Raw genomic sequence first — 16,792 nt, 5'->3', positions numbered from 1 at the left:
AAGTTCTCCCACAGGAGTGAGAGCTCTAAGCCCCACAGCCTAGAGGTCTGGCATCAGGAGGAGGAGGCCTCAGAGCATTCGGCTTTGAAGGCCAGTGGGGCATGCCCACAGGAGCTCCACAAGGCAGGGGAAACAGAGATCCACTCTTAAAGGGCTCACACAAGAACTCGCATGCACTGGGACCAAGGGCAAAAGCAGTGACTTCATAGGAGCCTGTGCCAGACATACCTGCTGGACTTGGAGGGTCTCCTAGGGAGGGGGGGAGCGGCTGTGGCTCTCTCTGGGGTCATAAAAGCTGGTAGCGGACATATAAGGGAGTATTCATCTACTGAAACTCTTAGGAGAGGCAGACATTTTGCCTGAGCCAAGAGCAGCAAGATCTGGCCCCATCCAACAGCCTGTGGGCTCCAGGCTCTAGAACAGCCTCTGGAACAGTCTCACCCATCAGGGGTGGACACCAGAAACAAGAAAACTTGTTGAGTTTGGGATTAGCAGATGCAAACTATTATATAGAATGGATAAAAAACAAGGTCCTAGTGTATAGCACAGGGAACTCTATTCAATATCCTGTGTTAAACCATAATGGAAAAGAAAAAGAATGAATACATACACGATAGATGATAGATAGATAGATGTATAACTGAATCACTTTGCTGTACAGCAAAAGTAACACAATATTGTAAATCAACTATACTTCAATTAAATCAATTATTTAAAAAACCCTTGAGACAAATGAAAACAAAATCACAACCACCCAAAATCTATGGGACACAGCAAAAGCTGTTCTAAGAGGGAAGTTTTTAGTGATACAAGCTAAGAAGAAGAAAATCTCAAATAAATAACCTAACCTTACACCTAAGTTAACTAGAGAAAAATTAACAAACAAAACCCAAATTTAGTAGAAGGAAAGAACTCATAACTATCAGCAGAAATAAATGAAATAGAGCCTAAATAAACAAACAAACAAAAACAAAAAAAATCAATGAAACTAAAACGGGGTTCTTTGAAAAGATAAATAATATTCATAATCCTTAGCCAGACTCATCAGGAAAAAAAGGAGAGGGCCCAAATCAATAAATGTACAAATGAAAAAGAAACAGTCACAACTGACATCACGGAAATACAAAGGACCCTAAGAGATTACTAAAAGCAAATATTTGCCAATAAAATGGACAACCTAGAGAAAACAGACAAATTTTTATAAAGGCACAATCTCCCAAAACTGAAGCAGGAAGAACTGGAATATATGAACTGACCAATTACCATTCCTGAAATTGAATCCGTAATTTAAAAAGTCCCAACAAACAAAAATCTAGTGGATGACTTCACAGGGAATTTCTTCCAAACATTTAGAGAAGAGTTAACACATATCCTTCTGCAAATCTTTCAAAAAATTCCAGAGGAAGGAACACTTCCTAACTCTTTGTATGAGGCCATCATCACCCTGATACCAAAAGCCAGACAAATATAGCACACACAAAAAGAAAATTACAGGCCCATAGCACTGATGAGCATAGATACCAAAATCCTCAACACAGTATTAGCAAACAGACTCCAAGAATAGATCATACATTGTGATCAAGTGGGATTTATCCCAGGGATGTAAGGATTTTTCAATATTCTCAAATCAATCAGTATGATAACACCACATGAACAAATTGAAGAATAAAAACCATATGATCAATTCATGCAGAAAAAACTTTTGACAAAATTCAATACCATTTATGATAAAAACTCTCCAGAAAATGGGCATAAAGTGAACATAGCTCAACATAATAAAGGCCATATATGACAAACCCACAGCTAACATCATTCTCAATGGTGAAAAGCTGAAAGCATTTCCTCTAGGATCAGGAACAAGACAAGGATGTCCACTCTCAACACTTTTATTCAATATAGTTTTGGAAGTCCTAGCCACAGCAATCAGAGAATAAAAGGAATCCAAATTGGAAAAGAAGTAAAACTGGCACTGTTTGCAGATGACATGATACTATACATAGAAAGTCCTAAAGATGCTACCAGAAAACTACTAGAGCTCATCAATGAATTTGGTAAAGTTACAGGATACAAAATTAATACAGAGAAATCTGTTGCACTTCTATACACTAACAATGAAAGATCAGAAAAAGACAATAAAGAAACAATCACATTTACCATCACATCAAAAAGAAAAAAATACTTAGGAATAAACCTTCCTAAGGAGACAAAAGACCTGTACTCCAAAAACTATAAGATGCTGATGAATGAGATCGAAGATGACACAAACAGACTGAAAGATATACCATATTCTTGGATTTGCAGAATCAGTATTATTGAAATGACTATACCACCCAAGGCAATTCAGATTCAATGCAATCCCTTTCGAATTACCAATGGCATTTTTCACAGAACTAGAACAAATAATCTTAAAATTTGTATAGAGACAAATAGTCAAAGCAATCTTGAGAAAGAAAAACAGAGCTGGAGGCATCAGTCTCCATGACTTCAGACTATATTACACAGCACAGTCATCAAAACAATATGATACTGGCACAAAAACAGAAATATAGATGAATAGAACAGGATAGAAAGCCCAGAAATAAACCTAATCATCCATGGTCAATTAATCTATGACAAAGATGGAAAGACAGCCTCTTCAATAAGTGGTGCTGGGAAAACTGGACAGCTACATGTAAAAAAAATGAAATTAAGCATTCTTTAACAGCATATGCAAAAATAAACTCAAAATGGATTAAAGACCTAAATGTAAGACAGGATACTATAATACTCTTAGAGGAAAACATAGGCAGAACACATTTTGACGTAAATCACAGCAAACACACTTTGACATAAATCACAGCAATATCTTTTCCAAGCCAACTCCTAGAGTAATGGAAATAAAAACAAAAATAAACAAATGGGACCTAATTAAAGCTATTGCACAGCAAAGGAAACCATAAACAAAACGAAAAGATGACCCACAGATTGGTAGAAAATATTTGCAAATGATGTGATCAACAAGGGATTAGTCTCCAAAATTTACAAATAGCTCATGCAGCTCAATATCCAAAAACCAAACAACCCAATCAAACAATGGGCAGAAGACCTAAATAGACATTTCTCCAAAGAAAACATACAGATGACCGAGAGGTACATGAAAAGATGCTCAATGTCACTAATTATTAGAGAAATGCAAATCAAAACTCCAATGAAATATGATCTCACACCAGTCAGAATAGCCATCATCAAAAAATGTAAAAACAATAAATGCTGGGGAGGGTGTGGAGAAAAGGGAACCCTCTTGCACTGTTGGTGGGAATGTAAATTGATACAGCCACTTTGGAGAACAGTATGGAGGTTCCTTAAAAAACTAAAAATAGAACTACCATATGATCCTGCCATCCCACTCCTGGGCACATACACGAACAAAACTCTAATTCGAAAAGATACATGCACCCCAATGTTCATAGCAGCACTATTTACAATAGCCAAGACATGGAATCAACCTAAATGTCCATCAACAGATGAATGGATAAAGAAATACAATGGAATATTACTCAGCCATAAAAAAGAATGAAATAATGCCATTTGCATCATCATGGATGGACTTAGAGATTGTCATACTAAGTGAAGTATGTCAGACAGAGAAAGACAAATATATGATATCACTTAAATCAAAATCTAAGAAAAAATGATACAAATGAACTTATTTACAAAACAGAAACAGACTCACAGACTTAGAGAATGAACTTATGGTTACTAGGGGGGAAGGGTCAGTGGGAGGGATAGATTGGGAGTTTGGGAATGACATGTACACACTACTATATTTAAAATAGATAACCAATAAGGACCTACCGTGTAACACAGGGAACTCTGCTCGATATTCTGTAATAACCTAAATGGGAAAAAAAATTGAACCAGAATAGATACATGTATATGTATAACTGAATCACTTTGCTGTACACCCGAAACTAACACAACATTGTAAATCATCTATGCTCCAATATAAAACAAAAATTTAAAAAGAAGACAATCACACACACAAAAAAGAAAATTACTGGCCCATATCACAAGGAGAAGAACAAATACCATATAATATCACTTATATGTGCAATGTAAAATATGACGCAAATGAACTTCTATGAAACAGAAACAGATGCACAAACAGAGGAGAGACTAGTGTTTGCCAAGGGAGAAGGGGAGCAGCAGAGGGAAGGCTTGGGAGTTTGGGTTTAGCAGATGCAAACTATTATACATAAAATGGATAAAGAACAAGGTCCTACTGTACAGCACAGGGAACTCTATTCAATATCCTGTGACAAACCATAATGGAAAAGAAAATGAAAAAGAATGGATAGATGGACAGATAGATAAATAGACGTATAACTGAATCACTTTTCTCTACAACAGAAAGTAACACAACATTGTAAATCAACTATATGTCAATTAAATCAATTTACAAAAAACATAGAGACAAACGACGACTCAAAACGTATCAGACACAGAAAAAGCAGTTCAAAGAGGGAAGTTTTACACAATACGAGCTAAAAAGAAGAAAAATCTCAAATAAATAACCTAACTTTACACTGAATGTAACTAGAGAAAGATAAATAAACAAAACCCAAAGTTAGTAGAAGGAAAGAAATCATAAAGATCAGAGCAGAAATAAACAAAATAGAGCCTTAAAAAAAACAGAAAAAAAAATCAGTGAAGCTAAAAGCTGGTTCTTTGAAAAAATAAACAAAATTGATAAACCTTAGCCAGACTCATTATCAAAAAAAGGGAGAGAGCCCAAATCAATAAATGTAGAAATGAAAAAGAAGTTACAACTGACATCACAGAGATACAAAGAACCCTAAGAGACTACAATAAGCAACTATTTGCCAATAAAATGGACAATCTACAGCAAATGGACACATTTTTACAGAGGTACAATCTCCCAGAACTGAACCAGGAAGAACTGGAATATATGAACTGACCAATTACCACTCCAGAAACTGAATCAGTAATTTAAAAAGTCCCAACAAACAAAACCCCAGGACCAGATGGCTTCACAGGGAATTTCTACCATACATTTAGAGAAGAGTTAACACCTATCCTTCTGCAAATCTTCCAAAAATTGCAGAGGAAGGAGCACTTCTTTTCTTTTTTTTTTAACATCTTTATTGGAGTATAATTGCTTTACAATGGTGTGTTAGTTTCTGCTTTATAACAAAGTGAATCAGTTATACATATACATATGTTCCCATATCTCTTCCCTCTTGCGTCTCCCTCCCTCCCACCCTTCCTATCCCACCCCTCTAGGTGGTCACAAAGCACCGAGCTGATCTCCCTGTGCTATGCGGCTGCTTCCCAATAGCTAGCTATTTTACATTTGGTAGTGTATATATGTCCATGCCACTCTCTCACTTCATCCCAGCTTACCATTCCCCCTCCCCATATCCTCAAGTCCATTCTCTAGTAGGTCTGTGTCTTTATTCCCGTCTTGCCCCTAGGTTCTTCATGACCTTTTTTTTTTTTTTCTTAGATTCCATATATATGTGTTAGCATATGGTATTTGTTTTTCTCTTTCTGACTTACTTCACTCTGTGTGACAGACTCTAGGTCCATCCACCTCACTACAAATAACTCAATTTCGTTTCTTTTTATGGCTGAGTAATATTCCATTGTATATATGTGCCACATCTTCTTTATCCATTCATCTGTTGATGGACACTTAGGTTGCTTCCATTTCCTGGCTATTGTAAATAGAGCTGCAATGAACATTGTGGTACATGACTCTTGGAATTATGGTTTTCTCAGGGTATATGCCCAGTAGTGGAATTGCTGGGTCATATGGTAGTTCTATTTTTAGTTTTTTAAGGAACCTCCATACTGTTCTCCATAGTGGCTGTATCAATTTACATTCCCACCAACAGTGCAAGAGGGTTCCCTTTTCTCCACACCCTCTCCAGCATTTATTCTTTCTAGATTTTTTGATGATGGCCATTCTGACCGGTGTGAGATGATACCTCATTGTAGTTTTGACTTGCATTTCTCTACTGATAAATGATGTTGAGCATTCTTTCATGTGTTTGTTGGCAATCTGTATATCTTCTTTGGAGAAATGTCTATTTAGGTCTTCTGTCCATTTTTGGATTGGGTTGTTTGTTTTTTTGATATTGAGCTGCATGAGCTGCTTGTAAATTTTGGAGATTAATCCTTTGTCCGTTGCTTCATTTGCAAATATTTTCTCCCATTCTGAGGGTTGTCTTTTGGTCTTGTTTATGGTTTCCTTTGCTGTGCAAAAGCTTTTAAGTTTCATTAGGTCCCATTTGTTTATTTGTGTTTTTATTTCCATTTCTCTAGGAGGTGGGTCAAAAAGGATCTTGCTGTGATGTATGTCATAGAGTGTTCTGCCTATGTTTTCCTCTAAGAGTTTGATAGTGTCTGGCCTTACATTTAGGTCTTTAATCCATTTTGAGTTTATTTTTGTGTATGGTGTTAGGGAGTGTTCTAATTTCATACTTTTACATGTACCTGTCCACTTTTCCCAGCACCACTTATTGAAGAGGCTGTCTTTTCTCCACTGTATATTTTTGCCTCCTTTATCAAAGATAAGGTGACCATAAGTGAGTGGTTTTATCTCTGTGCTTTCTATCCTGTTCCATTGATCTATATTTCTGTTTTTGTGCCAGTACCATACTGTCTTGATTACTGTAGCTTTGCAGTATAATCTGAAGTCAGGGAGTCTGATTCCACCAGCTCCATTTTTTGTTCTCAAGATTGCTTTGGCTATTCAGGGTCTTTTGTGTTTCCATACAAATTGTGAAATTTTTTGTTCTACTTCTGTGAAAAATGCCAGTGGTAGTTTGATAGGGATTGCATTAAATCTGTAGATTGCTTTGGGTAGTAGAGTCATTTTCACAATGTTGATTCTTCCAATCCAAGAACATGGTATATCTCTCCATCTATTTGTATCATCTTTAATTTCTTTCAGCAGTGTCTTATAATTTTCTGCATACAGGTCTTTTGTCTCCTTAGGTAGGTTTATTCCTAGATACTTTATTCTTTTTGTTGCAATGGTAAACGGGAGTGTTTTCTTAATCTCACTTTCAGATTTTTCATCATTAGTATATAGGAATGCCAGAGATTTCTGTGCATTAATTTTGTATCCTGCTACTTTACCAAATTCATTGATTAGCTCTAGTAGTTTTCTGGTAGCATCTTTAGGATTCTCTATGTATAGTATCATGTCATCTGCAAACAGTGACAGCTTTAATTCTTCTTTTTCAATTTAGATTCCTTTTATTTCTTTTTCTTCTCTGATTGCTGTGGCTAAAACTTCCAAAACTATGTTGTATAATAGTGGTGAGAGTGGGCAACCTTGTCTTGTTCCTGAACTTAGTGGAAATGGTTTCAGTTTTTCAACATTGAGGACAATATTGGCTGTGGGTTTGTCATATATGGCCTTTATTTTGTTGAGGAAAGTTCCCTCTATGCCTACTATCTGTAGGGTTTTTATCATAAATGGGTGTTGAATTTCGTGGAAAGCTTTCTCTGCATCTATTGAGATGATCATATGGTTTTTCTCCTTCAATTTGTTAATATGGTGTATCACATTGATTGATTTGCGTATATTGAAGAATCCTTGCACTCCTGGAATAAACCCCACTTGATCATGGTGTATGATCCTTTTAATGTGCTGTTGGATTCTGTTTGCTAGTATTTTGTTGAGGATTTTTGCATCTATGTTCATCAGCGATATTGGCCTATAGTTGTCTTTCTTTGTGACATCTTTGTCTGGTTTTGGTATCAGGGTGATGGTGGCCTCGTAGAATGAGTTTGGGAGTGTTCCTCCCTCTGCTATATTTTGGAAGAGTTTGAGAGAGATAGGTGTTAGCTCTTCTCTAAATGTTTGATAGAATTCGCCTATGAAGCCATCTGGTACTGGGATTTTGTTTGTTGGAAGATTTTTAATCACTGTTTCAATTTCAGTGCTTGTGATTGGTCTGTTCATATTTTCTATTTCTTCCTGGTTCAGTCTTGGCAGGTTGTGCAATTCTAAGAATTTGTCCATTTCTTCCAGGTTGTCCATTTTATTGGCACAGAGTTGTTTGTAGTAATCTCTCATGATCCTTTGTATTTCTGCAGTGTCAGTTGTTACTTCTCCTTTTTCGTTTCTAATTCTATTGATTTGAGTCTTCTCCCTTTTTTTCTTGATGAGTCTGGCTAATGGTTTATCAATTTTGTTTATCTTCTGAAAGAACCAGCTTTTAGTTTTATTGATCTTTGCTATCGTTTCCTTCATTTCTTTTTCATTTATTTCTGATCTGATCTTTATGATTTCTTTCCTTCCGCTAACTTTGGGGGTTTTTTGTTCTTCTTTCTCTAATTGCTTTAGGTGCAAGGTTAAGTTGTTTATTTGAGATGTTTCCTGTTTCTTAAGGTAGGATTGTATTGCTATAAACTTCCCTCTTAGAACTGCTTTTACTGCATCCCATAGGTTTTGGGTCGTCGTGTCTCCATTGTCATTTGTTTCTAGGTATTTTTTGATTTCTTCAGTGATCACTTGGTTATTAAGTAGTGTATTGTTTAGCCTCCATGTGTTTTTATTTTTTACAGATCTTTTCCTGTAATTGATATCTAGTCTCATAGCGTTGTGGTCAGAAAAGATACTTGATATGATTTCAATTTTCTTAAATTTACCAAGGCTTGATTTGTGACCCAAGATATGATCTATCCTGGAGAATGTTCCATGAGCACTTGAGAAGAATGTGTATTCTGTTGTTTCTGGATGGAATGTCCTATAAATATCAATTAAGTCCATCTTGTTTAATGTATCATTTAAAGCTTGTGTTTCCTTATTTATTTTCATTTTGGATGATCTGTCCATTGATGAAAGTGGGGTGTTAAAGTCCCCTACTATGATTGTGTTACTGTCGATTTCCCCTTTTATGGCTGTTAGTATTTGCCTTATGTACTGAGGTGCTCCTATGATGGGTGCATAAATATTTACAATTGTTATATCTTCTGGGATCAATCCCTTGATCATTATGTAGTGTCCTTCTTTGTCTCTTGTAATAGTCTTTATTTTAAAGTCTATTTTGTCTCATATGAGAATTGCTACTCCAGCTTTCTTTTGATTTCCATTTGCATGGAATATCTTTTTCCATCCCCTCACTTTCAGTCTGTATGTGTCCCTAGGTCTGAAGTGGGTCTCTTGTAGACAGCATATATACAGGTCTTGTTTTTGTGTCCATTCAGTGAGTCTGTGTCTTTTGGTGGGAGCATTTAATCCATTTACATTGAAGGTAATTATCAATATGTATGTTCCTATTCCCATTTTCTTAATTGTTTTAGGTTTGTTATTGTAGGTCTTTTCCTTCTCTTGTGTTTCCTGCCTAGAGAAGTTCCTTTAGCATTTGTTGTAAAGCTGGTTTGGTGGTGCTGAACTCTCTCAGCTTTTGCTTGTCTGTAAAGGTTTTAATTTCTCCATCAAACCTGAATGAGATCCTTGCTGGGTAGAGTAATCTTGGTTGTGGTTTTTTCTCCTTCATCACTTTAAATATGTCCTGCCACTCCCTTCTGGCTTGCAGAGTTTCTGCTGAAAGATCAGCTGTTAACCTTATGGGGATTCCCTTGTGTGTTATTTGTTGTTTTTCCCTTGCTGTTTTTAATATGTTTTCTTTGTATTTAATTTTTGATAGTTTGATTAATATGTGTTTTGGCGTGTTTCTCCTTGGATTTATCCTGTGTGGGACTCTCTGTCCTTCCTGGACTTGATTAACTATTTCCTTTCCCATATTAGGGAAGTTTCCAACTATAATCTCTTCAAATATTTTCTCAGCCCCTTTCTTTTTCTCTTCTTCTTCTGGGACCCCTATAATTCGAATGTTGGTGCATTTAATGTTGTCCCAGAGGTCTCTGAGACTGTCCTCAATTCTTTTTATTCTTTTTTCTTTATTCTTCTCTGCAGTAGTTATTTCCACTATTTTATCTTCCAGGTCACTTATCCGTTCTTCTGCCTCAGTTATTCTGCTATTGATCCCTTCTAGAGAATTTTTAATTTCATTTATTGTGTTGTTCATCATTGTTTGTTTGCTCTTTAGTTCTTCTAGGTCCTTGTTAAACGTTTCTTGTATTTTCTCCATTCTATTTCCAAGATTTTGGATCATCTTTACTATCATTATTCTGAATTCTTTTTCAGGTAGACTGCCTATTTCCTCTTCATTTATTACGTCTGGTGGGTTTTTACCTTGCTCCTTCATCTGCTGTGTGTTTCTCTGTCTTCTCATTTTGCTTAACTTACTGTGTTTGGGGTCTCCTTTTCACAGGCTGCTGGTTCATAGTTCCCGTTGTTTTTGGTGTCTGCCCCCAGTGGCCAAGTTTGGTTCAGTGGGTTGTGTAGGCTTACTTGTGGAGGGGACTAGTGCCTGTGTTCTGGTGGATGAGGCTGGATCTTGTCTTTCTGGTGGGCAGGTCCATGTCTGGTGGTGTGTTTTGGGGTGTCTGTGGCCTTGTTATGATTTTAGGCAGCCTCTCTGCTAATGGGTGGGGCTGTGTTCCTGTCTTGCTAGTTGTTTGGCATAGGGTGTCCAGCATTGTAGCTTGCTGGTCGTTGAGTGAAGCTGGGTCTTGGCGTTGAGATGGAGATCTCTGGGAGATTTTCACCATTTGATATTATGTGGAGCTGGGAGGTCTCTTGTGGACCAGTGTCCTGAAGTTGGCTCTCCCACTTCAGAGGCACAGCCCTGACGCCTGGCTGGAGCATCAAGAGCCTTTCATCCACACGGCTCAGAATAAAAGGGAGAAAATATAGAAAGAAAGAAAGAAAGAAAGAGGATAAAATAAAATAAAATAAAGTAAAATAAAATAAAATGAAGTTATTAAAATAAAGAATAATTATTAAGAAAAAAATTTTAAAAAGTAAAAAAAAAAAAAAAAAAAAGACTGACAGAACCCTAGGACAAATGGTGAAAGCAAAGCTATACAGACAAATCACACACAGAAGCACACACATACACACTCACAAAAAGACAAAAAGGAAAAATATATATATATTGTTGATCCCAAAGTCCACTGCCTTAATTTTGGGATGATTCGTTGTCTATTCAGGTGTTCCAGAGATGGAGGTACATCAAGTTGATTGTGGGGATTTGATCTGCTGCTCCTGAGGCTGCTGGGAGAGATTTCCCTTTCTCTTCTTTGTTCGCACAGCTCCCGGGGTTCAGCTTTGGATTTGGACCCGCCTCTGCATGTAGGTCGCCTGAGGGAGTCTGTTCTTCGCTCACCCAGGACGGGGTTAAAGGAGCAGCTGCTTCGGGGGCTCTGGCTCACTCAGGCCGGGGGGAGGGAGGGGTACGGAGGAGGCGGGGCGAGCCTGCGGCGGCAGAGGCCGGCGTGACGCTGCACCAGCCCGAGGCACGCCGTGCGTTCTCCCGGGGAAGTTGTCCCTGGACCACGGGACCCTGGCAGTGGCAGGCTGCACAGGCTCCCGGGAGGGGAGGTGTGGACGGTGACCTGTGCTTTCACATAGGCTTCTTGGTGGCAGCAGCAGCGGCCTTAGCGTCTCATGCCCGTCTCTGGGGTCCGCGCTGATAGCCATGGCTCACGCCCATCTCTGGAGCTCCTTTAAGCGGCACTCTTAATCCCCTCTCCTCGTGCACCAGGAAACAAAGGTAAGAAAAAGTCTCTTGTCTCTTCGGCAGCTCCAGACTTTTTCCCGGACTCCCTCCCGGCTAGCTGTGGCGCATTAGCCCCTTCAGGCTGTGTTCACGCCGCCAACCCCAGTCCTCTCCCTGGGATCCGACCTCCGAAGCCCGAGCCTCAGCTCCCAGGCCCCGCCCGCCCCGGCGGGTGAGCAGACAAGCCTCTCGGGCTGGTGAGTGCTGGTCGGCACCGATCCTCTGTGCGGGAATCTCTCCACATTGCCCTCCACACCCCTGTTGCTGCGCTCTCCTCTGTGGCTCCGAAGCTTCCCCCCTCCGCCACCCGCAGTCTCCGCCCGCGAAGGGGCTTCCTAATGTGTGGAAACCTTTCCTCCTTCACGGCTCCCTCCCACTGGTGCAGGTCCCGTCCCTCTTCTTTTGTCTCTGTTTTTTCTTTTTTCTTTTGCCCTACCCAGGTACGTGGGGAGTTTCTTGCCTTTTGAGAGGTCTGAGGTCTTCTGCCAGAGTTCAGTAGGTGTTCTGTAAGAGTTGTTCCACACGTAGATGTATTTCTGATGTATCTGTGGGGAGGAAGGTGATCTCCGCGTCTTACTCTTCCGCCATCTTTAAGCTCCAGGACGGAAGGAGCACTTCTGAACTCATTCTATGAGGCCACCATCACCCCGATAAAAAAAACCAGACAGAGATATCACACACAGAAAAGATAATTACAGGCCCATATCACAGATGAACATAGACACGAAAATCATCAACACAGTATTAGCAAACAGAATCCAACAATACATTAAAAGGATTATACATTATGATCAAGTGGGATTTACCCCAGAGATGCAAGGATTTTTCAATATCCACAAATCAATCAGTGTGATACACCAATTGAACATAAAAACCATATGATCCTTTCTAGAGAGGCAGGGAAAGTTTTTGATAAAATTCAACATCCATTTATGATAAAAAAAAAAAAACAAAACTCTGTAGACGGTGGGCACAGAAGAAACATACCTCAATGTAATAAAGGCCATATATGACAAACCCGGCACTAACATCATACTTGATGGTGAAAAACTGAAAGAATTTTCTCTAAGATAATGAACAACAAGATCATGAACATGCCCATTCTCACCACTTTTATATAACATAAGTTTCAAAGTCCTAGCCAGAGCAACAGAGGAGAAAAATTTAAAAAAGAATCCAACTTGGAAAAGAAGAAGTAAAACTGTCATTTTTGCAGATGACATGTTAGTACACATAGAAAAGTCTAAAGAGGCAACCAGAAAACTGCTAAAACTCATCAATGAATTCAGTAAAGTTGCAGGATACAAAATTATTACAGAGAAATCTGCTTCATTTCTATACACTATCAGTGAAAGATCCAAAGGAGAAACTCAGGAAACAATCCCATTTATCATAGCATCAAATAGAAGAAAATATTTTAGAAATCAACCTACCTAAGGAGGCAAAAGACCCCTACTCCAAAAACTATAAGATGCTGATGCAAGAAATTAAAGCCGACACACACAGATAAAGAAAGACCTGTTCTTGGATGGGAAGAATCAACATTGTTAAAATGATCACACTGTTCAGAACAATCTACAGATCCAGTGAAATCCCTATCGAATGACCAAGGGCATTTTTCACAGAACTAGAACACAAAAACTTTAAATTTGTATGGAAACACAAAAGACCCTGAATAACCAAAACAATCTTGGGAAAGAAGAAAGAAGCTGGAGGAATCACTCTCCCTGTCTTCAGACTATATTACCAGGCTACAGTAATCAAAACAGTATGGCCTACTGGCAAAAAACCCAACATATAGATCAATGAAACAGGAAAGAAAGCACAGAAATAAACCATTCAGCTATGGTCAATTAATTTAAGACAAAGGAGGCAAGAATATACAATGGAGAAAATACAGTCTATTCAATAAGTGGTGCTGGGAAAACTGGACAGCTACATGTAAAGAATGAAAGTAGAACATTCTTAACACCCTATCCCAAAATAAACACAAAATGAATTAAAAACTTAAGTGGAAAACTGGATACTAAAGGACTCCCAGAGGAAAACCTAGACAGAACACACTTTGACATAAATTGCAGCAATATCTTTCTAGTTTTGGCTCCTAGGGTAATGGAAGTAAAAACAGAAATCAACAAATGGGACCTAGTCAAACTCAAAAGTGTTGACACAGCAAAGGAAACCATAAACAAAAAGGAAAGACAACCTACAGACTGGGAGAAAATATTTGCAAATGAGGCAACTGACAAGGCCTTAATTTCCAAAATATACAAACATCTCATACAACTGAACAACCAAAAAACAAAATGACCCAATCGAAAAATGGGCAGAAGACCTTCAAAGACATTTCTCAAAGACATACAAATGGCCAAACAGGCACATGAAAAGATTCTCAACATCAGTAATTATTAAAGAAATGCAAATCAAAACTACAATGAGGCACCACCTCACAAATGTCAGAATAGCCATCATTAAAATGTCTACAAATACCAAATGCTGGAGAGGGTGTGGAGAAAAGGGAACCCTCCTACACTGTGCATGGGAATGTAAATTGGTGCAGCCACTTTGGAAAACAGTATGGAGCTTATTCAAAAAACTAAAAAGTGACTTGTCATATGATCCAGCAACCCAACTCCTGCATATATATCCAGACAAACTTCTAATTCAAGAAGATACATGAATCCCTATGTGCACAGCAGCACTATTAACCATAGCCAAGACATGGAAGCAACCTAAATGTCCAGTGACACATGAATGGCTAAAACAGTTGTGGTATATATATACAATGGAATACTACTCAGCCATAACAAAGGATGAAATAATGCCATTTGCAGCAACATGAATGGAGCTAGAGATTATCACACTAAGTGAAGCAAGTCACAAAGAGAAGGAGAAATACCATATGTTATCACTTATATGTGGAATGAAAAATCTGACACAAAGGAACTTATCTACATAAAAGAAACAGACTCACAGACATAGAGAAGAGACTGCTTGTTGCCAAGGAGAGGGGAAGCATGGAAGAGATGGATTGGGAGTTTGGGGTTAGCAGATGCAAACTATTATACATAGAATGGAGAAAGAACAAGGTCATGGAGAAAAGGGAACCCTCCTATACTCTTGAAGGAAATGTAAATTGGTACAGACACCATAGAGAACAGTATGGGGGTTCCTTAAAAAACTAAAAGTAGAGCTACCATATGATCCAGCAATCCCACTCCTGGGCATATATACAGAGAAATACATAGTTCTAAAGGATACATGCATCCCAATATTCATTGCAGCACTCTTTACAATAGTCAAGACACAGAAGCAACCAAAATGTCCATTGACAGAAGAATGGATGAAGGAGATGCAATACGTATATACAATGGAATATTACTCAGCCAACAAAAAGAATGAAATAATGCCATTTACAGCAACATGGATGGACATGGAGATTATCATACTAAGTGAAGTAAAAATATCATACAGTATTGCTTATATACGGAATCTAAAAAGAAATGATACAAATGAACTTATTTACAAAACAGAAACAGACTCACAGACTTAGATTACAAACTTATGGTTACCAGAGGGAATGGGGCCGGGGGGAGGGATAGATTGGGAGTTTAGGATTTACATGTACACACTCTTGTATTAAAACAGATAACAGGGCTTCCCTGGTGGTGCAGTGGTTGAGAATCTGCCTGCCAATGCAGGGGACACGGGTTCGAGCCCTGGTCTGGGAAGATCCCACATGCCGCGGAGCAACTGGGCCCGTGAGCCACAATTACTGAGCCTGCGCGTCTGGAGCCTGTGCTCCACAACAAGAGAGGCCGCGATAGTGAAGAGGCCCGTGCACCGCGATGAAGAGTGGCCCCCGCTTGCCGCGACTAGAGGAAGCCCTCGCACAGGAACGAAGACCCAACACAGCCAAAAATAAATATAAAAATAAATAAATAAATAAGATATTTTAAAAAAAAGAGTGAATATACCTATGGAAATTACTAATAATTATAAAAAAAAACAGATAACAAATAAGGACCTACTGTATAGTACAGGGATTTTGCTCAATATTTTGTAATAACCTAAATGGGAATTAATATGAAAACGAATAGGTACATATATATGTATAACTGAATCACTTTGCTGCACACCTGCAACTAACACAGCATTGTAACTCAACTATATTCTAATATAAAATAAAAATTTTTAAAATTTAAATAAATAAATTAATTAATTAATTTAAAAAAGAAACAAGGTCCTAGTGTATGCCAGAAGAAATTGTATTCAATATCCTGTGATAAATCATACTGGAAAAGAAAATGAGAAAGAATGCATAGACAGATAGATAGATAGGTGTATAACTGAATCAATTTGCTATACAGCAAAAGTAACAAAACATTGTAAATCAACTATACTTCAATTAAATCAATTAAAAAAAACCCCTAGAGACAAATAAAAACAAAAACACAATGACCCAAAACCTATGGGATGCAGCAAAAGCTGTTCTAAGAGGGAAGTTTTTAGTGATACAAGCTAACAAGAAGAAAAAGCTTAAATAAATGACGTAACTTTACACCTAACGTAACTAGAGAAAAATGAACAAACAAAACCCAAATTCAGTAGAAGGAAAGAAATCATAATGATCAGAGCAGAAATAAATGAAATAGAGCCTAAAAAACAAACAACAAACAAACAAAGAAAAGATCAATGAAACTAAAACCTGGTTCGAAGGAACAAGAAAAAACCCCAGAAAAACAACTAAATGAAGTGGAGATAGGCAACCTTCCAGAAAAAGAATTTAGAATAATGATAGTGAAGATGATCCAGGACCTCGGAATAAGAATGGAGGCAAAGATTGAAAAGATGCAAGAAATGATTAACAAAGACCTAGAAGAATTAAAGAACAAACAAACAGAGATGACCAATACAATAACTGAAATGAAAACTACACTAGAAGGAATCAATAGCAGAATAACTGAGGCAGAAGAACGGATAAGTGACCTGGAAGATAGAATGGTGGAATTCACTGCTGCAGAACAGACTAAAGAAAAAAGAATGAAAAGAAATGAAGACAGCCTAAGAGACCTCTGGGACAACATTAAATGCAACAACATTCGCATTATAGGGGTCCCAGAAGGAGAAGAGAGAGAGAAAGGACC

This window comes from Eubalaena glacialis, chromosome 3, assembly GCF_028564815.1.
Source record: "Eubalaena glacialis isolate mEubGla1 chromosome 3, mEubGla1.1.hap2.+ XY, whole genome shotgun sequence".
NCBI classification, from domain to species: domain Eukaryota; kingdom Metazoa; phylum Chordata; class Mammalia; order Artiodactyla; family Balaenidae; genus Eubalaena; species Eubalaena glacialis.
This window is presented reverse-complemented; position numbering follows the sequence as displayed.